The sequence below is a fragment of the Suricata suricatta genome, chromosome 3, assembly GCF_006229205.1.
Source record: "Suricata suricatta isolate VVHF042 chromosome 3, meerkat_22Aug2017_6uvM2_HiC, whole genome shotgun sequence".
Taxonomy (NCBI): Eukaryota; Metazoa; Chordata; class Mammalia; order Carnivora; family Herpestidae; genus Suricata; species Suricata suricatta.
In genome coordinates this window covers 69,969,537-69,991,792 of record NC_043702.1, presented here as the reverse complement: position 1 = coordinate 69,991,792, position 22,256 = coordinate 69,969,537, and the positions used below count along the sequence as shown (strand labels likewise).

General features: G+C 41.0%; 1 non-coding gene and 1 pseudogene across 1 annotated transcript; one reads left to right on the top strand and one right to left on the bottom strand.

Annotated features, from left to right (window-relative positions):
* Positions 1-5,896: 5,896 nt before the first annotated feature.
* LOC115288707 lies at positions 5,897-6,088 on the bottom strand. Its single transcript, XR_003907137.1, has one exon. It is a non-coding gene; the product is annotated as a U2 spliceosomal RNA (small nuclear RNA).
* A 4,065-nt stretch (positions 6,089-10,153) lies between these two features.
* Positions 10,154-11,382, top strand: LOC115287018 (annotated as a pseudogene).
* The last annotated feature ends 10,874 nt before the right edge of the window (positions 11,383-22,256 follow it).

The window sequence follows — 22,256 nt, the reverse complement described above, 5'->3', positions numbered from 1 at the left end:
ATAACCAATTTTGAATTTACCACCTCCTTGAAACTCTCCTTATTTCCACAAAACAATTTTTTCCTGGGTTTTGCCCAATTCACACATCTCTCAAGCTTAGTAATGCACTAATGAGTATAAAATTTCCTAAAATTTTATTAAAATGCGGATCTCTGGACTCCATTCTGTCTTCTCACTTATATCCTATTTCATCAGGATTGATTTGGCCCCAAGAGCCTATGTTTTCTGCTTTCTGTAGCATGTGGCCCAAAGACCGTACTGAAAAACACCACAGTAGACACACACACCTTCACAGCAACCAGCTAACCAAGCAACCAAAACCCAAAAACAACTTTGGAAACCCAAACCAGTGTTTCCTAATCATCAGATTCTCTAGGGCTAAGATTTGAGTATCTGTTGATTTTTTAATCCTTTCTTAGTGATTCTGATGAACCACTGCCTTAACTACAACCACACTATTCTGTTTACATTTCTCTGAACACTTCCAAGCCTCAGAGCTTTGTTTGTGCTATTCCCTTGGCCTGGATTCAACTCCTTCTTGCATTCATCCTTGAGACTAGTTCAAAGGTGGTCTCCTCTATAAAATTGCATAGAGGCTTCTCTTCCATCTCTTCTATCTTCCTTTTCCACTCACAAATTAAAATTAGTCATTTAATGTCTATGTCTTTAGGCTAGGCAATGAGCTACCTGGATATATTAATTCCCCTTTTCTGAGTAACAAATTACTCCAATACTTAATGCCTTGAAAGAATAATAAACTTTTGTGATCTCACAGATCTCACAGTATATACTGTTCAGGAATTCGAAAGCAGCTTAGCTGGGTAGTTCAGGCTCAAGTCTTTTATAAAGTTGCAGTCAAGGTGTAGACCATGGATGTAGTCATTTGAAGGCTTGCCTAAGGCTGGAAAATATACTTTCCAGGTGGTGCACTCAAGTGGCTACCAAGCTGGAACTAGATGTTGGAAGAAGGCCTTGGTTCTTCTCCACAGGGATCTCCTCATGGGGCCGCATGCACATTCTCACCACACAATAGCTGGCTTCCTTCAGAGTAGGTGATCCAAGAGAGAGCAAGATAAAGGGTTGAAATATCTTTAATGACAGCCTTGAAGGCCATACATCATCACTTCTGAAGAAGTCTATTGGTCACACAGACTAGCCATGATATAGTATAGAAGGTTATGCAAGGATGTGAATACCAGGAGGTAAAAATCATTTGATCTTTGAGGCTGTGAATATCTATTCTTTGTCTCTACCCATCACCCTTTTCTCTCTGTGGAAAATACATTTTATGTTGTAAAACTGGGGTTGAACATTCCTCATCTGAGGGCAAAGCAGGTAATCTAAGCATGGCCAATTTGAATATGCTATTCCCCTGGCCACAGACTGGTCAATCAACTAGGCATGTGATCAACTGCAGCCAATCGGAATCTTCCTTGATTTTTGATAGCTGGATTCTGAGAGAGAGGCGTCTCTATTCCTCTGCTATTTTGAGCTCTAAGAATGATTTCAGCTGGAGCTTCTTGCAGCCATTGGTTCAGGTCCTGTTGGAGGAATTTATCTTCAGTAAGGGAAAATAAGGCCAGAACACAAACAGAGACAAATATGAGCAGAGATGAAAAGATAAAAAGGGAGACCTGATGAAATGATTTGAACTCCCTTGATCCATCCATGCCTAATATTTATGCTCAAACTTCTGTTACATAAGTCAGTAAATTTCAGTTTTTGTTTAAGCTACTTTAAGTTGCTTATAAGCAACTTACTACAAGCAAAACATCTCCCAACAAATCAGCAACATCCATATCTTATTTCTCTTGAATTTCTAGTGTTGGGTTCAATTCTTAGTCTCAATTCAAATTTGATGAATAAACAAGTTAGTTATTATATTTCTACATAAAATCAATCTGATGTATGTGAATATTGGTGATTTTTTAAAAAAGAATTTGCAGCTTACCAAGGAGCAGTTATAAAAACCTTGAAAATTCTAGAACCTTGAAACATTTGTGGATCTGGCGGCTCCCAGAGCCATTATGTTAGTCTGCTGAGATCACAGTTAGTTTCCTATGGTCCTGTGATGTGCTTGAGTGAGTCGTTTGCCAGGATCCTGAAAATACCCAGAGCTAGGCTGAAAAAAGAGGATAATAGGAGATACACACCATGTTCCCTCCATGATAGGGAAATGGAAAAAGGCCCTGAGTGGACCTCCAAACACTCACTTCTATAAGATGTGGGTAAAATTATGTTGCAGGAATTAAAGCAAGTAAACGGTAAAGGGCATCCGTGGATTGCTGGCGGCTGGCCGGTGGTTTCTGTGCCCTTGAAAAACCATGCCCAGGGAGGAACTTTGCAAAAGCAAAATGCAAGAACAGTTTTTTGTTTGTTTGTTTGTTTTTAATTTTTTATGTCTTTTATTTATTTTTGAGAGACAGAGAGAGACAGTGCTAGCAGGGGAGGGTCAGAGAGAGAGGGAGACACAAAATCTGAAGAAGGCTCCAGGCTCTGAGCTAGCTGTCAGCACAGAGCCTGACGTGGGGTTCAAACCCATGAATGTGAGATCATGACCTGAGCCACAGCCGGGCTCAACTGACTGAGCTACCCAGGTGCCCACAAGAACAGTTTTATAGCTGCAACTAAAAGAGTTTACCAAAACACCGGCTGAGTGATCAGCTTATCCAGCTCTTGCCCTGGCTTAGGGATTGAAAGGAACAGAGAAAAATACGGCTTTATGAAGGAATGTTTTGCTGTGACTGAGATCAGCAACCTCACATGTGTGAACAGTTGTTCTAGTATGGGATGATAGAGAGAGATATAAAAGGAAGGAAGTCAAATGTGGAAGACGGAGAAACAGCCTGTCTGCTGCCTGCCTTTTTCTTCAAAGTCTTCTAATACTTCGCAGCCTTGTTGCGTCTAGGAGAACTGTTATACACATCATCAACCAAGTGACAGGTCTTTATTTTTAATTCATTGCAGAAGCCCTGCTGCCCAAACGATGCCTGACAGAAAAATCTCTTGTTGGTAGGGTCTTTTCTCAAGCCAAGGAAAACCTCAGAATTCCTTAGTTTTCCCCCTGGGCTCTTATAGCAAGTCCAGTTTTCTTTAACCCTATAAATTCCTGTGGCTCCTACTCCCATAGAAATGGCTATTTTTCAGAAAGGAAATTCTGGTTTCTAAAATAGTGAGACCCTGGATTCTGGAGTTAGATTCTCTGCATTCAAATCACTGCTTCTCCACTCGCTTGCTCTGTATGATCAAGGACAAGTCACTCTTTGTGCTCCTGTTTTCTGGTTGGTAAAATGAAATTAAGAATATGACTATAGTATTTCTTCATAAAGTTGGGGTAGGTATTAAATGAATATATGTATATGTTTATGTATAGAGAGAGTTTAGAACATATATAATTTATAGTAAGCTCTATATAATTTGTTTACGTCATTAGTATTATGAAGACAGAACCACATTTTTCTCTATGAATCTTCCTTAAATCTTTGCAATTGTAAGTACATTTTCTTTTTTCTGTTTGGTGAACTCTCTCTCTTTCATTAAATACATATCGTGGTAATCATTTGTGGACTAAATGTTCACTAGCTAAGCTAGTTTGGTGGTACACAATTGTCAGCATCTAGGTGGGGCCTCTGCCAAGTTGTGTCCATAGAACCTGGGCCTTCTCACCCTCCATGGGACCACTGGGTAGTGAAATTGATGAAAGTCAGTGTCTCACCAAATTCCATGTGCAAACACTGATTAGCAAACAAGCACAACAGTCCTTGTATGTGCCCTGAGCTCAAGCCACACTTCTCCTTGACTCAGGTGACAGAATCCTGCATTGAGTGGCAGGCATAGAACTAAATAAACACCCAAGCCTAGAGCACCATTCTGGACTCATCAAAAATGTATGCCCCTTTTCTTTAAAGGTGAGATTCTTATTCAGTACACATACCTCAAAAAATCATGCATTTAACTAATAAAAAGTTATTTCTAGCATCTCTTGTGCTAAAGAATAAATCCTCTAGTGTAAATTCAGACATGACTAGTTCGAGGAGCTGTAGTAGTCACAGATTCCCATTCAAGTTCTGATTAGAGTCTGTCCGTGCTCACAGGCCACCCCCTGGAGTCTGTATTCCCCAGTAGAGCACTTTAAAGTGTTCATTAACAACTCCAAGGTTGAATATTAAAACTAACTTTTAAAGTATTTACATACATCTTGCTGTCTAAACTGAAGTATTTAAATTATGATAATAATCACTAAATGCCTGTGAAACCTTCAGACCATAACTTGATTTTTTTTTTAGGTGACAGTCTACCTATTAACTCTGATTTTTTAAAGACAGTCATGGATTCCTCATTAAAGATGAAAAATTAAAATAACACCAGCTGATGAAATACTCTCTTTGCAAGAAATCTTCACAGCTTTTGATTTTATAATCGCTGAAAAATGTGTCTTCAGACACATGGGTGGGTAGGAAGCAAATCTATGTGTGACTCAGACACTTCAGAGGTGACACTAACTAGAGTGCTTTAATACCAAGATTATCAGTGGGAAATGGCCCTCAGAGAAATAGATATTTGATGAAGCAAGTGGAACTGTGGAACTTGAATATCAATGTGTTGACACAGAAGCTCTTTTAAACGTTTACTGTCTACGGAGCAACTTTGGTTGATGGTAAAAAGCGATGCAGCCAGAACGGAGGAGCAGAGTTTGATGCCATGTTTATTTAGGACACACCTCACTCCCTTGCTTTTGAAATTGAACTAAAAGTAGGTCACAGTAGGCAAAATATTAAAAGAAAATATAGATATTTATTTTTAGTGCCCTTGATGGTACATAAGTTTGGCTCTAGTTAATTGCACAGAGGGCAGCAGGGAGCACAGGTTTTCTGCAGGATAAGGGAGAAAAGGCAGAAGGGAGGAAAGATTAGGAAGGGTAATTGCCAAAGATAGGATTTGTCTAGTTTGAAGTGGATGGCATAGTGGAACCTGGCTGGCTCAGTCAGCAGAGCATGCAATCAGAGCATGATATCAGTTGATATCAGTGTTGTGAGTTCAAGCCCCATGTTGGCTGTAGAGATTACTTTAAAAAAGTTCTGAAGTAGATGGTATATCACTAAAAACCTGAACCAAAGTTTTTTGGTCTTGGTTTTTGTTGTTGTATTGTTAGGGGTTAATGAAGGAACCCTAGATTATTGAGCCATAGCAATTCATTGGTGTGAAAGCATGAACCTGTTTAATTGTTCCCAGCCTCCTCTGGTGGAATCCCTGGGCAGGGGGTTCCCTTTATATCTGAATGATGTCCCCATCCAATTCCAAAACTTCCTAGTCCCATTGCTAATGCTCAGTCCTACTCATTTTTCAACTTCAGTCTCAAGAACTAAACAACACAAAGCTTCAATGTCAATCTAGTAGGAGTAGAAGTGGGAGATGTATCTGCCTTCACACACCCATCTTATTCTTTCCCAGAGGGGACCACCCTAGTTTTGGGGGATGGAATGAGAGGTGGGATCTCCTTACTTGACTCCTTTGGGAGTCAACCCATCTATATTGCTGCTGTCTCTCTAAATGCCCACAGATTTCCTTCCCACTACAGCTGCCCATCTTTGCCCTCCATTGGGTCACATGTGCTGTCACATAGTCTCTTGACATGGGTTCTGGCTCAAGCACAGCTTCTATTTCTTTCTTTCAGCTCAGGCATCTTCCTACCCAAGTGGTCTGCTTGTACAATATTCTCTTGGATGTGGTCCTGGCAAAGTGGTTCAAGCGCAGTTACTTTGTCTACTCCACTTACAGGAAACTCTATCCTTGCAGGACAAATAGTGGAAATGCAGCCTGGAGCCTCATGAAGAGTGAATTAGAGCACTTTGTAGAAGACAAGGAGAACAATAGAAAACCATCTGTCATTAACTCAAAGAAATGCATCATTCCTAGAAGTAATGCAATTCTAGGATGAGGCAAGGAGTGAATAGATCAAGTGCCCAACCCATCTCCTCATTCTAAGCAGAACTTAATGCCCAGTACACAGACAGAGAATACATTGGATGCTTTTAATTGGTGAAAAGAGATACTGTGTTTGATTTTAGCTAATAGGCAGAGAAGAGATAATGGTTCTCCTTAAACCACACTTTTCCCTTTCACACTTGAGATGGAAACTACCACCTTCAGAGCTCCCACACCTCTCTAGTGCTCTGAATCTTGCCCTGATAGTGCTCTGAACTGTTAAAATGCTCCTGAAGAAAAAATCTTTCCCATTAAAAATGATTAGTTTTGATATCTTCATCCTGAGGCCTGATACAAACACCTCCTTTGTATATTAACTCACTAACTGAATTGCTCAGCTCCACCCTCCCAGCTCCCATATTTTCTGTACCTCTCTGGGAGTCAAGGGACAACTCTGGGACTCAAGTCAATAGACTATTTTTGTTAACTTATTATTATGGGAAATTTCCAAATTGTAGTAATCAAATTTCTATAATGGTTTCATAAATTGAGATCCTAATGAGATTTATCTGTTTTATTTGATTGAAACATTTCTTGCATGAGTCAGATTACACTATGCTATGCTGTGGTAGCAGAGAGCCCCAAAATCACAGTAGTTTACAACAGCTCAGGTCTGTTTCTTGCTCATGTGAATTTCCATTTAAGTCTGCTTCACATACTCTTCACTCTTGGACATGGGCTGACAAAATAGTCCCTATTTAGGATACACCCACTGCCTGGAAGATGGAAATGAGAAATGGTTAAAACACTATGACTCTTATTTATTTATTTTTTTAATATTTATTTTTGATAGAGAGTGAGTGAGCAGGGATGGGGCAGAGAGGAGAACAGAGGATCCGAAGCAGGCTCTGCACTGACAGCAAAGAGCCTGATGCTGGACTCGAACTCTGATCCATGAGATCATGACCTGAGCCAAAGTCAGACGCTCAACCAACTGAGTCATCCAGATGCACTGTCTGACTTCTAATCGGGTCGTAATCTCATGGTTGGTGGGTTTCAGCCCTTTGTTGGACTCTGTGCTGACAGCTGAGAGCCTGGAACTTGATTCAGATTCTGTGTCTCCCTCCCTCTTTCTGCCCCTGCCCAGCTTGTGCTCTGTCTCTCTCTCTCTCTCTCAATGATAAATAAATAACCTTAATTTTTATTTTTGCTCAGAAGTAGCAAATATCACATCTGCTCACATTTCATTGGTTCAAGAAAATCAAATGACCAAAGCTGCTGTTTAGAAAAGGGAAGCATAATTCTCCCATATATTGGGAATAATGCAATCTATCATACCTTCTAAGTCCATTTCAATGTTATATTCTCCTCACTGGCACACACACACACACAATTTACTAGTTGAAGAAATTGAGTCATTTATGCTGTAGAATTTTCTGGATTCTGGATTCTGCTAATCGCATCCCTGTGGGGAACTTATTTAACACATTCCTTCTATTTCTTCTAAATCTGTAGTTAAATATACAGGTGTATTCAGATTTAGGTTCAACTTTTTGGCAAAGATACTTCTTAGGTGATCATGTGTGTCACTCGTGCTGTGTAACAATTATCCCAGAATGTGGTGGCTTAAAACATTTTCATCTCATGACTTCTGTGGATCAGGAATTTGGACAGAGCACAGGAGGATGGCTTCTCTGCTTAATGATTTCTGGGGTCTAGCTGAAAAATTCCAAGGCTGGACTGAAATCACTAAAGGCTTGACTGAGTCCAAAGATTCCTTGTTCAAGCTGTTTCAATCACTTGGTTGGCAAGGTGCTATTAGTAAATAGGTTCTTTTCTATGTGGGCTTGTCCAGAGGGCGGCTTGAGCCTCCTGACAACATGGTGGCTGACTTCTCCCACTGTGATTGATCCAAAAGACCAATATTGAAGCAGCAATGTCTTTTATTAACTGGCTTGTAAATTCATACACTGACATTTTAATTGGTCAAAAAATTAGCCCTTATTCAGTGTAGGAAGTCTATATAAAGGTGTAAATACCAAGAGAGGAGGTTCATTAGGGGCACCTTCAATGCTGGATACTATATGCATCAAATGGTTTTCGATTCAAAAAGACAAGTAGGAACAATCTCTAGCATGCTGTGTGGGACAATGGTTTCCTAGCATTTGAGAGATCATGATCCAGTAGAATTTCAAGGGAAAAATAAGACCTAAATGGAAGCACTAGATCTTTATTTTGCCATGTAAAGTCACTCAAAAAGAGTAACCTGTTAATTCTACCACCATTATTTTTTCATTTTTTTAAAGGCCCCTTTTCTTCCCTATAGAAATACATTATCTCAGAGTCCAAACTATCATTTTTGATGAGGAGCAAGGAGAACTGCATTACAAATGTACATTGGGAATCTGTTTGGAAAACAGTCTGTAGTCAAGTGGGGGACTCACATACTCTGTCATCCAACAATTCCACTCCTAGCTGTACACCCTAATGAAAGCCATACACACACAGGAGTCATGTACTAGAGGGAGCCAGTAAGTTAATAATAGTCTTGCATTGGAAACAAACCAAATGCCAACAACAGTAGCACATAGACAAACTGATACACTTCCATTTACATTCCATACTGTATGCTTCCATTTATATTAAGTGCCCACACAAGCAATACTAAAGTATAGTGCTTTAGGGTACATACTTAAATGAAAAAAAAAAGAGCAAGAGTGTGGTTGTGATAAAGATCAAGCTGTGGTTACCTTTTTGGGGAGGGACAGTTTTCTGATTTGGTAGAGACACAGGTGGAGACTGCTGAGGTGCTGGCAATGCTTAGTTTATTGACTTTAGTGATGGCTATACCAGTATTGCCTTGATAACTCCTGTCTGTGTGCTATTTTACCATTAAAAAAGGGGGTTTTAAAAAGGAAAAAATTATTCTTTTTATTTAAAAATTTTAGCCCTACGGGAAACTTCTCTTTAAAAAGACTATCTGTTCTTGGGGCGCCTGGCTGGCTCAGTCAGTTAAGCATCCAACTATGGTTCAGGTCATGATCTCACAGTTCATGGGTTCGAACCTAACATTAGGCTTTGTGCTGACAGCTCAGAGCCTGGAGCCTGCTTCAGATTCTGTCTATCTGTCTCTCTCTCTTTTTCTGCCCCTCCTCTGCTCACACACACACACACTTTCTCTCAAAAATAAATAAACATTAAAAAAAATTTTTAAAGACCATCTGTTCTTTCTCAACTCCATCATCCCTCTCCCACCCCTTTCTCCACACGGGATGTCAGCAGGATCTCTGCTAGTTCCAGTTCTGGCCGCTTCACACTAGAGACTCACACATCCCTGACTCAGCGGAGCGGGACTGAATGTGGTTATGCGGGACACACGCACACACACGCTTCAAGAAGAGGAAGTACCTTTGTTCCTTTGTAGCGGGTTGGTGAGAAGAAGGAATAGCATCTCTTCAAGAACTCTGCAATTCCCCAAAGGCACACCCCAAAAGCTCCCCACTTCTTCCTCCCAGGTCTTCTGGGCAGGAATGAGGGCAGACTTGCTGGCTTTTCTGACAGACATTGTCAGCAAGCCCCCACAGGCAGCCCCAGTACCAGAAAGTGCTGGACTGAGACCTGTGTAGTGCTTATTAAAATTGCAGTTAGCAGTAAATCTGAAGAGCCCGTTTTGACACTGGCACTTTATAGCATCCGGTTACACCCATACACTGTTGATGGAACCTCTATTGTGTGCTGGGCATTCTGCTAGTTGTTTACATTGTGCAATACCTTATAATTTACAACATTTTATTTCATTTTCATAGCAATCCTATGAAATATATGAGTGCTATCCAATCATTTCCACTTTTCAGGGGCCACTGAGACTCTTAAGGTTTCAGTATCTTATCTAAAATCACTCTAAAAGGCTAGCCATACGTCTGAATACTTGCCATACACAAAGCCCGCTTGGCAGAAAAGTAACCCTGTGTAGTTCCTTAGGCAAGCTCTGTTTGATGTTATCTCCTGACCCACCTCCTCCTCCTGGGCCACAGCTGATTAGTGGCCTGAGAAAAGATCTGCCCAAACAGGAATGATGGTGATTAGATAGATAATTAGATTATGTCAGAAACATTTTGTGAAAAAGACAAGGAAGCCGTTGTTATAATAGAAAGCTACAAGACCCCAGAGATGAAAACGTTGCGCACAGATAGCATAAGGCAGTAGAAATCATCAATAAACAGGGAGTATGAGTAAAAGTCACGTTGACTGTGAACAGAAAATGAGCATCTATTTGATACCAATAGAAGGCGAGTTACTTAAATGGTACTGGCAGGAGCATTGAAGCAAAGATTTCAGTGGACTAAGTTCCCACAATGATGGGAGCAGCACTCGTGCTGCCAAGTGGGCTTTGCGGGGCTTCTGTTGTTCAGTTCCTTTTTTTTACTTTTTTCTTTTTTTTTAAATATTGAGCAGGTGTGCTGGGGCAGTCCCTGCAGGGTGGGCGGGCCAGACCCGCGTTCTGTAGCTCTGTCTGTCTGTCTGTCTGTCTGGGTCCTGGAAGCCACTGCTGCCCCGCTAGAGCCCCGGTGGCTCTAACTCAGGGCCGCCTATGGAGGGCAGGGCAGTGGGCTGCCGCTCACGCATCCTGGCAAGCACCAGCACTCACAGGGCGCCAAGGTGATCTGCTGCAGGTAATTCTTCCTGTTTGGTTTCAACATTGTCTTACCGGATGCTGGAAGCCCTGGTTCTGGCCAACAGCCTCTGGGCCTGGGGTGAGAAGGAAACTCTTTCCAAAAGCTTGGGTGCTGGCTGATCTGGGATGTGGCTGTTTGTAGTGATTAGAGGCGTCACGGTGGTGGGCTTTGCCTGCTGCATCCAGGTACTGCCGGAGAATACCTTCCTGCTCAAGTTTTTCTGTGTTCCTCAGTCCCATCTTCTTCCTGGAGCTAACAACAGGGATCCTAGCCTTCGTATTCAAGGACTGGATTCAAGACCAGCTCAATTTCCTTGTCAACAACAACATCAAGGCCTACGGGACAACACTGACCTCCAGAACCTCATTGACTTTGCTCAGGAATATGGGTCCAGAGGGCCTAATGACTGGAACCTCAATATCTGTTTCAACTGCACTGATTTGAATCCCAGAGGAGAGCGCTTCGGGTGCCTTTCTGCATCAGCGACCCTGGGGAACATGTCCTCAGCATCCAGTGTGCCGATGATTGGTGGCTCAGACTGGAGCTGGAGCCGCAGGGGTCTGTCCACACCAAAGGCTATGTGGGCCAGTTTGGGAAGCAGCTGCAGAACCACCTGATGGTTGTGGCTGGGCTCTCTGTGAGCACTGGGCTCCTTCTGATCTTTGGTCTGGCCCAGAACCTTGTGAGTGACATTAGGCAGTGAAAGCCAACTGGTGAGGCTGTCACAATGGCATGGCCACTTGCCTTGCCTACTCACTGTTACACCCCCCATTTCCCTGCCACTGTGCCCATGATGGCCATGGCCATAGGCGTTTCTGCTTGGACCTGAGTTCCATACAGAGCTTGAGTGGGTGTGCTGGGCATCCGTGGAGAAAGTTGTGTGCCTCTGCCTGTGCTGCCTGTCCCAGAGTTGGGCGCACAAAGGGTGGGTGTGTCTATGTGAATGTGCACAGGGAGCCATTATCTCAGCTATTATTGGGTGGTGGGCTCTCCAGGGGATTAAGAATGGCACAGCAAAGAGGCTGTGGGCTAGGTTGGGTGGGAGGGGTCTGCCATATCCAGCCAGGCTGGGACACGCTTCTCTGTTCTTGGCTGTATGGGGCAGGCTTGGGACTTGCTGTCGCTTGGAACATACCCTCATGCAGCTTTAGAGCTGTCTTCTCTACTAGTGTGACTTTGAACTTGCCAGAAGCCCACTTCAGCCTCAATGTCTCAGACCCTAAAATAGATCCAAGAGGGGCGCCTGGCTAGGTCAGTTAGTTAAGTGTCAGACTTTGGCTCAGGCCATGGTCTTCTGATTTGTGAGTTTGAGTCCCACATCAGGCTCTGCACTGATTGTGCAGAGCCTGCCTGGGATTCTCTCTCTGCCCTCCCCTCCACCTGTACTTTCTCCCTCTCTCAAAATAAATAAACTAACTTAAAAAAATAAAATAAAATCCAAAAAATCCAAGAATTTCTTCTCCCTTCCTTGCCTCTCAGTGATGGCTACAAACAACTACTCAAATAAAAATAAAAACTTTGGAAAACAAAAACAAAAAAACAAACCTTTGAGCAGATGACTAAGCTCTGAAGACAATGATCAAGGAAACCTAAGTCTACAGGCAACTAATATATCTTATCAGCTGACAAGAGCAAAGCCTTTCTTCCAAAGTACTGATGAAAGAATAACAGAGAAAATGTGAAAGAGAATCAATCTAGGAAGTCTATCATCTGATTAACAGGAAAGAGAGATTTAAAAAAGAGAGAGATGCATGGCATATGTGCACATAGGCCAAGAACACCAAGAAAAAAGAGAAGAGTCTAAAAGCTTTAAGAAAGAGACAACTGGGATGCCTGGGTGGCTCAGTCAGTTGAGTGTCTGACTTTGGCTCAGGTCATGATCTCACGGTTTGTAGGTTCAAGCCCCACATCAGCTTAGAGCCTGGAGCCTGTTTCCAATTCTGTGTCTCTCTCTCTTTCTCTCTGCCCCTCCCCCACTCATACTCTGTCTCTCTGTAAAAGATATTTGACTGCCTCCTTACTCTGTCTTTTGGATCATTTACCCTTGACACAGCTAGCTTCTACCTTATGAAAACACCTGGCAACTCTAAGGTGATGTGTTGAAAAAGTGAGGCCTGCTGACAACCAGCACTAACTTGCCAGGTATGTGAGTAGATCCCACCTTGGTAGTGGACCCTTCAACCCCAGTCAAGCCTTCAGATGACTACAATCCCTGCTGGCAACTTCGTGGCAATTTGTGAGAAACTGTGAGGCAAGAACCACCCAGCTAAGCTCTTCCGGATTTCTGATCCACGGAAGCTGGAAAGATGATAGATGTTTATTACTTTAAGCTCCTAAATTTTGGGGGTAATTTTTTATGCAGTAATAGATAACTAAAATGAGTATGAAGAGAAGGGTAGAGAAGAACACAATTTTAAAAATTTTTTATATTAAAACAATATTTTAATATTCCTCTTCATTGTTTACATTTTTATAAATAACGCATAATTTTTAAATAAAAAAATTTTAAGTTAAAAAAGGCAACCTTTAAGGAAAAATAGTAGCCCATCATTTGCTGGACCTAGAAAGAATACATGTTTCAAAAAACCTATAGAAAACTCTTTCAATGGCCAGCAGAAGTGACTGCATAGAGAGAGAGAGAGAGACAGGCCAAAAATATAAAATATCTGCTTCTAGTGATATAAAATATAAGACTTTGCCAGTCATCAATCGTTATTATGATTTTCTGCTTAAATATTACCCAGTCATCCCTGATTTGCAAAGGAGAAAACCACAGAAGAACATTTCTCTTTGTTTTTTTTTTGTTTTTGTTTTTGTTTTTTTTAATATTTTATTTATTTTTGATACAGAGAGAGACAGAGCATGAGAGGGGGAGGGGCAGAGAGAGAAGGACACAGAACCGGAAGCAGGCTCCAGGCTCCGAGCTAGCCGTCAGCACAGAGCCTGACGCAGGGCTCCAACCCATGAACGTGAGATCTGACCTGAGCCGAAGTCGGAGGCTCAACCGACTGAGCCACCCAGGCGCCCCCATTTCTCTTTGTTGTACAAATGTTTGTGTTTATGTTAACAAAGGACAAAGAGCCCCTTTCTGATTTTTTTTCCTTAGAGAACCAGTACTTAAACTTGCAGTTTTGATTAATGTTAATGCCCCTAGTTAAAAGACCAGTTTAAAAAGTTAAGTTTTTAACATTTGCTACTGTCTCATCACCTCCATAGGTTTCCTCTGGGTTCTACCCATTTGAACTTCAGTATGTTTTTTGCTCACTTCATTTCTTCTCCTCTACCCAACTATTTTATCTCAGTACTCCTTGGGTAAACCCAACAAATCAGTCCAGCCAGATTGCAAAGCAAGGACTTCCTAACAAAACCATTGACTTAATGACTTCCCCTGTTCATAGTTACATTTAATTCCTGTTGAGCTAATGGCACCAGGGGACCAAAGTCTGCATCCTATGGCAAATATTCCCATAATTTCTTCGTCTCCACTTAAAAACATTCTTAGGGGCACCTGGGTGGCTCAGTCGGTTAAGCGTCCGGCTTCAGCTCAGGTCATGATCTCATGGTTCGTGGGTTCAAGCCCCGCGTCGGGCTCTGTGCTGACAGCTCAGAGCCTGGAGCCTGCTTCAGATTCTGTATCTCCCTCTCTCTCTGACCCTCCCCTGGTCACACTGTTTCTCTTTCTCTCAAAAAAAAAAAAAAAAAAAACCTTCTTAGTTCTTACTAAAGTTAAGGGCCTCAGAGTTCTTTATGCGAGTATTGTATGTGCTGCTATATGGATTTCATTCATGTACCAGATTTTTTAAAAAATGAATGTTAATCTCTGCTGTTGTATAAAGTAAACCTCTGCAATTTTCCATATGTAGTGATACCATCAAGGGAGAAAGGAGTGTAAGAGAAGAAGGGGAAAAGTCATTAAAAAGAGAATGTTAGGCTATGACAAAGGAATCTAGACCTAGCCTGACTGTCTGAAAAGCTAAAGTAATTGTTCAACTTGAATTACATCATCCACCCAAGTTGGGGTGTTCAGGACATTCCAGTCATGGCATTTCCAGCTAGCCACCCAAGTAGTATAAAAACTGCCCTCAACCTGTTCGTGTTCATTTTTAGTATCCAGGCTTAATTAGCATTCAGACAGGAACCTGACACCTATTGGACTCACTTAAAATATGTTGGTAAAATTATCATCCCGGCATCCTCCCCCACTCCCCTTTGCTAACATAGTCAACGCATCCACTATAATACTCCTGAAAGAGAATGGAAATCTTCACTGTTTTAACTATGGAAAGCAGGTCTTTTGAATACTGACTGCTTTATGGTATCATTTGGATTATGGTGGGTAAATAAGAATGAGATAAAGTCCAAATAAACTGACTCTCAAATCCCCATGCTTGTATGGATTTGTTTGGTCCTTTGATGTATTTTTTGTTTCTCTGTTGGAATGTTTCAAATATGCACTTAAGTCACCCATAGAAAAGGCTGCTAATGTAAATGGACATGTGTTTAGAATGGGCTGTCGTCTTAACCTTCCCAGAGATGCAAAACCCATAAGGCACAAAGGGTCAATTGGAATTACCTCTTCTGTTTCTTCTTTTAAATATGAGAGGTTTCAGAGTTCAGAGTGCCCTTTCCCTCTTGGCTCTCTATTTATTCAGGTGACTTAAATTTTGGCTCTTACAAGAAGGGGTTGACCCTCAACTCTAGGACATTCTTCTTAAAATTGAGTTTTAACTTTCATGCCTTACTGATTATTTTAAGAGTACTATTTGAGTCTTTGATACTTTATCATCACAGTATTTTCTATTAAAAAAGATCTATACAAATATAGGAGTGGATAATCTGAAGTATCTGAACTCATTGTTAATGCTCCTTAAGTTAAAAAAGTTTTATAAAAAGAATTTTACCAGAAAAGTAATAATAAAGACAAATAGAAAAGCAGAGGGAAAAATAATCTGTAATCTATAATTCAAATACAAGTGCTGCTAACATAGACCAACTCAGAGGTGAGGTAGGGCCTTGACCCAGCCAAGCACATCCAGGTTGGTATATTGAAACTGGTACATGCTGGCTGCTTAAAAGCCCTAGCACCAATGCCTCGGTAAAAGTGTACAGACTGCTTTTTACGTGTAACGTTTTATGACAAGCATTTTCAAATAAAGTCTTCATAAGAGAAGAAACCATATTCCTTCAGATTTATAATTTTTTTTAGAGTGTGCTTAGAAAAGTCAGAATCTAGCTATATTATATCAACAGCTTCAACTTTGGTTGAATACTTAAGGTCTTATGGTTAGCTATGTAGTAGAAATGAGACACAATGTGAAAACTATTTTAAAAGCTTAAAGGATCATCCTCTCTTTGCTGAAAATTACATCCCTCAGAAAAGCAGGTCATCATTCTCTGCCTGAGACTTCTTGGTTGAATCAGCCTCTCTGGCATGCTTGAGTGCATACTTCACTTCAAAACATGAATCCTTCCCCAAATTACTATATTCAGAGAAGTAACAAAAAATACATAATGCTTATAATGAACTTAACAAAATTACCTGCACTTTAGGGATTAAAGAGTAAGATTTATGTAGTCGCAAATACAGCTCTCTAAGAATTGGGCATCACCCTGAGTAATAGGAGGCATTCTGGAGTGATCACTTGAAGGCTTTTGAGGAACAAAAATAGCATAATGTGGCCTGTCAATTTTATGGAAATGTCTGTGTGACCCACTTGGCATTCCTAATATCTCCTTCTCCATAATCTCATTTTAGTAACTTTGGCTTCTGGTCTTGTGGAGTTGAGTTGCAGATCCTTGGTTAGGTTAGTTCACTTGGTCACCTCATTGTACTAAAATACAGTGTACTTGACGTATGGACAGTTTGGCTTTGTGGAGAGAAATATCCCTTAACAATAAATCTTTTCTTTGCTCTCTGTTTCCCTGTTCCATCTGACCCCCTTCCCACCCCCAAGACTTGGAGGTTGTGAGCTGCTAAACATATTATATCAGGAGGCTGAGGGAAATAATGGAAAAAGCACTGATTTTGGAATCAGAGGAAACTGAAGTCAAGTCTACACATTAGATGGGATCCTTGGACAAATTACTTGGTCTGTATAAGCCTCAGATTTCTCATCTGAAAACTAAGGCTAAACAATATCAAGGTTGTGGTGAGAATTAGATAACACGAGGTGTACAACACACAGCTGTGGGTGGGTGGTCCTGTCGGTAATGCTAACTCTCTAGTGGCACTAGTGTTCTTTTCCAGCACACGGTAGGGTTGCTCTTCATGGGCCACTTTTGGTTGTACGGGGTCATGAAACTGGTTCTAGCTGAAGAACTGTGAGCAAAAGTGACGCATATTGGAAATTGCTAGCTCAAGGCCCTTTCCTTTCGACATGGTGACAGGTAATATTCAAGGTGGAGTCTGTTCTCTCAGCTTGGGTTCAACAGCTATCATGAGGACCCATCAAGGATGAATGGAATAAACAAAAAACAAATTTTGGCATTTTCAGCTTCTGACCTTTTGGTATTCTTACTGCAGCATAAGCCAGCCTCTGCTGTTGCTTTTCTCTACTTGAACAACAAAGTAGAAAAACTGAGAGAAGAGGAGCAAAGGTTAATTAGTGGATTGTGGAGATGTCTGGCAGGTTTTCTGATTTCTCCGTGGTCCTATGATAAAGTAGTATTTTCAGACTGAAGCTAGAAATAGCTTTCCTGGTGTTGGGGAAGGATCCATGTTTCAGTTCAAGTAGAGGAAGCAGAGCTTTGAAGGCAAACTATTTACAATGTCATAACTGACACTTGGGAAATCTTGAGAAATCTCCTAGGGATTTTATGTATTGCATATTTACTCATGGGTCAATCAACAATGTATTCTCCCTACTCCTACCACCAGTCTTCCTTAGAAAGCATTAAAATGTTGTTGGGCACCTGGGTGGCTCAGTCGGTTTAGCATCTGACTTCAGCTCAGGTCATGATCTTATGGCTCGTGAGCTGTGTTGACAGCTCAGAGCCTGGAGCCTGTTTTGGATTCTGTGTCTCACTTTCTCTCTCTGCCCATCCCCCATCTGTCTGTCTGTCTGTCTGTCTCTTTCTTAAAAAGAAACATAAAACAAATTTAAAGCATTAAAATATTGTTGAGTTCCAAAGAAACAAATCTATTATATTCATAAATAAAACTAAAGACAATATCTCTTGGAAAGGAACATTTCTTTCAACCAAATAAAATTAATTTTGAAAAAATGTTAGTCAAAATATTTAAATGTCTTATTTCCTTTCCCTTAATACAATTACTACGTTTATCAATGAAATCATCTCTTCCGAGGAATAGTTGAATATAACCTAGTAGCAATAAAAAAAACTGCAATAGAATGGCAAATTTTATTTTAATAAATGTTATTACAGCCAATGACTCTGAATAATGAGAATGTTTACCAGCCCTGGTTGATAATGGAGAATTTTATCATTATTTACTGTTAACTAAATTCCAGAATAATAATGGTGAACCTCTCTTAGTGCTCAATGTAATACAGCTGACTCATAATCATGATACTTTTTATAAAAATAAAAGGTAACCTTTATTAAGGTGTTAACAATTGGCAGGTAGTATGCTGAATGTTTGTTTGTTTTTACGTTTATTTCCAGAGAGAGTATGTGCATGCATGTGAACAAAGAAGGGGCAGAGAAAGAGGGAGAGAATCCCAAGCAGGTTCCTCACTTGCCTGATGGGGTGGGGATAGTGCTGGAACTCACGGACTGTGAGATCATGACCTGAACCAAGATTAAGAGTCAGATGCTTAAATGACTGAGCCACTCAGGCACCACATGCTGAGCGTTTTGATCAGGACTGCATTCATCTTCATGCAACAGAACCCCAACCACAGTGGCCTAGCCAAATGGAGTTCATTTTTCCATGTAACAAGAAGTTTGAAAGTAGGTAGTTGACTGCTGGCACAGCTGATTGAGAAAATCTCAAGGACTCAGATTCCTCCTAGCTTCCTGATCTACCATCCTTAGCTTTTGTTCTCTTGGTTGCAAGATAGCTGCTTTTCTTCCAGGTATTTTCATTTTACACAGAATGAAAAAGGAAGAGCAAAAAGCCAAATACACATCCTGGCTGGATCTGCCTTCCTTTCCCTTTTTTAAAAAAATCAGAAACTATTGCTTTCCTGGGAGCCCCTCCCCCTAGAGCAGAAACATATGGTCACCATAGCTGTGATATGTGATCTGTGGAGGGACATAGCTGGACATATTACTACCCCAAACGAAATCATGTTTCTGTTAATAAAAAAAGAAAGGTAGAATGGATCTTGGGTAAACCACCAGCGATTCCTCCATTAAGCCTCAAGGGTTTATCCCAGATTTTTCAACTAAACTATGAAGTAGATACTATTATTTCCCCATCTTATACACTAGGAAATAGAGCCACAGAGAGCTGAAATTACTTACCTAGGCTTACACAGATGGTAGATGGCAAAGCTGGAATACGAAGGTAGGCACCCTATGGAAGAGGAGTCTCAAGCACTCACAAAGGGCAAAGATGGCAAGCTGATTAAGTGTGGAGCTTGGTTCTCCTGTGAGTCCTTTCACTGCTTAATCAATCACACAGAGAGCCAGCTGGGGGCATGGCCAAGGTCTCTTGGGCAATTTGCCAGCAGGTCCCTATGGGAGGCAGTTATGCTGTCATACTTTCCCTGATGTAACCACATACCTTCAGACTCCAAATAGTCTTGAGGCAGCTGTGACAAGCATCAGTATGAGCCTGCTAATGAGGCAGAGTTCATGAGTGCAAAAAACTTCTTGGCACATCAAGATTCTGGGAAGCAACATGGATTGGGGGAGGGGTGATTCAAAGGTGGGGCCTCATGCCCTCTAGGGAGTTTTGTTTCAGGAATGGTATAAGGCTCTAGGGCTCAGGGAGAGAACAAATCACTTTGAAGCAACAAATATTGAAAAAAAAATTAAATAGTCATTAAAATGCAGGGTGGGGGGCGGTTTGTACTAGCCCTGTTTTATCTTTATTCATTGTGTTAGTTAACTTTAACAACTCCTGGCTGGTAGTAAAATACACGAAGTATAGCAACAGAAAAAAGGCTCAGCTCAGGGCAGGCGAGCAGAGGCACTGGGAGCCAGCCAGTGTTCTCAGGTTGTAAAATAAAATCTCTAGACCAATCGGACACTGGCCTCGGGCCATGGCAGTGATTAATGCCAGAGTTGTAAAAAGTGCTGTGGTGGGAATGGTTAGCCAGGTTGTAGTGCGTGTGTGGGTGTGTGTGTGGGTGTGGGTGTGTTGGTTTTTTTCTTTAAAGCAGCTTAACATGAAACATAATTTTTAGTTGGTTTGGAATCTAAAAATAAGTTCTTTTTTAATTAAGAACTTAAGCAATGTTATAGAAGAAGCCTAAGAAACATTAAGCTCTAAACCAGTTCCATCAATCCAGTTCTCTCTTGATCTCTGTTCAGATACTTTCATACATTTTGACCCAATTGTAATCATTATGGTAGACATACAATTCTTGGTTCTACTTTTTTCACTTAAATGTATTTATATGAACATTTTCATACTTATTTGAAATATATATGTCTTTTTTTAAGCTTTAGAGTATTTTATTACATCAGTTCTGCTATGGTTTGCTTAATCATGTCCCTATTGTTGGGCATATGGGCTATGTTCATAGTTCTGCTGTTATAAATGATGCCATTTCCAACATTTTTGTATAAATTCTTTATTTCTATTTTTTCCCTTTGTGGTTACTTCTCTACTCTTTTGGTTATGTTCCCTAGAGTGGTATTATTTAGTCAGTGGGTATGAAGAGTTACTTGTTTCAGCGCTGACTTACAGCATCATCAGCAACGTAGAAACTCACCTGCTTTTCCATATCACTAGGTGTGCTGATTATTTGCCTGCTGTCTCTTGGCTCCACATCTACCATTCCACACAACCTGCTTCGGAATGTTGGGGATGGGAGCCCTGCAAACCTCATTTCCCAGGCTTCATTTCTAGCTGGGTTTCTGTTAGGTTCTGCCAATAGAAGCTTCCAGCAGAAACTTAGGAGGCATTCTAAGGAAAGAGGGGAGAAGTCATAGTTCTCTTTCTTTCTGTTTCTGGCAGTATCTCTAGAAGTGACTTCATTTCTGGATGCCCTCTCCCTGGTATTCCCAGCATCCTGTTTAGCATTCCCAGTGACACAGTATGAAGTGCAATCCTGTTCCTATAATGCTACCTCCTCTTTTTTGTTCGCTCAGCAGCTATCTTTCTGTGCTTACTAATCTCACAGTTACCTACCTTTCCCTTTTTGTCCTTTCAATTCTTCCAACAATATAATTTCCTATATTAAATGCTGTCTTTTGGAAATTACTAGTTTGGTTTCTTTCTCTCTCTTTTTTTTAAGGTTTTTTATTTTGGGAGAGGGAGAGAGAGAGAAACAGAGAGAGAGCGAGAGAGAGAGAAAGAGGGGGGGAGGGGCGGGGGGGGGGGGGGGGACAGAAGATCCAAAGCAGTCTCCTTACTGATAGTACCGAGCCTGAAGTGGGGTTCAAACTCATGAACTATTAGATCATGACCTGAGCCTAAGTCAGGTGCTCAACCAACTGAGCCACCCAGGTGCCCTCCCCTAGTTTGGTTTCTATTTTCCTGACTAGACCCTGATTTATCATCCGGGTCTTACAATTCTAATATATATCTTATTAAGGTAATATGTGTGTGATGGCTCCCAAAGTCTTATTTTTCATTTTTAAATTTCTTATTGGAAATGAATTTAAAAAAATTTTTTTTAAATATTTATTTATTTTTGAGACAGAGAGAGACAGAGTGTGAGCAGGGGAGGGGCAGAGAAAGAGGGAGACACAGAATCTGAAGCAGGCTCCAGGCTCTGAGATGTCAGCACAGAGCCTGATGTGGGGCTTGAACCCACAAACTACCAGATCATGACCTGAGCCAAAGTCAGACACTTAACAGACTGAGCCGCCCAGGTGACCTGGAAATGGATTTTCTTAAAACTGTAAACATTTCACCCATTTGTCATCAACCTAATTGCTCTGCATGTCTCTACAATGGTAAGAATCTCTAGATGATTACATATATGTACATTATTTAAATACAACAAATTACTTGCATTTAACAGAAAATAAAAAATGGACACATTTCATTAGCAAATATCATTGATTTGTAGATTTAAATCTAGTCTTAGAATCTTTATTCAATTTTGTTAGCTATTTGTTTTAACAAATACTATAGTGGATTAAGTAGTGGCCCCCAAAAGATATGTCTACATACTTGGAACTTGTGAACGCTACCTTATTTGGGAAAAGGGTCTGTCAATGTGATTAAATTAAGGATTTGGGGATTAGATCATCCTGGATTGTTTGGGTAGGTGCCTGAAATCCAAAGCCAAGTGTCCTTGTATAAGAAAGGCAGGGAGAGATTTGGGCCAGACGGAAGAGGAGAAGAAGGCATGTACAGTTTGAGGCAGAAACTGGAGTTATGTGGCCACAGCCAAAAAATGCTGGGACGTCAGAAGCTGGGAGAGGTAAGGAAGGATTCTCCCCGAGGCCTCTGGAGGGAGCGAAGAAGCCGGCCTTTCCGACACCCTTATTTTAGACTGTTGGACTCCAGAACTGTGAGAAGAGAAATCCCTGTTGCTTTAAGCCACACAGATTGTGGCAATATCCAAT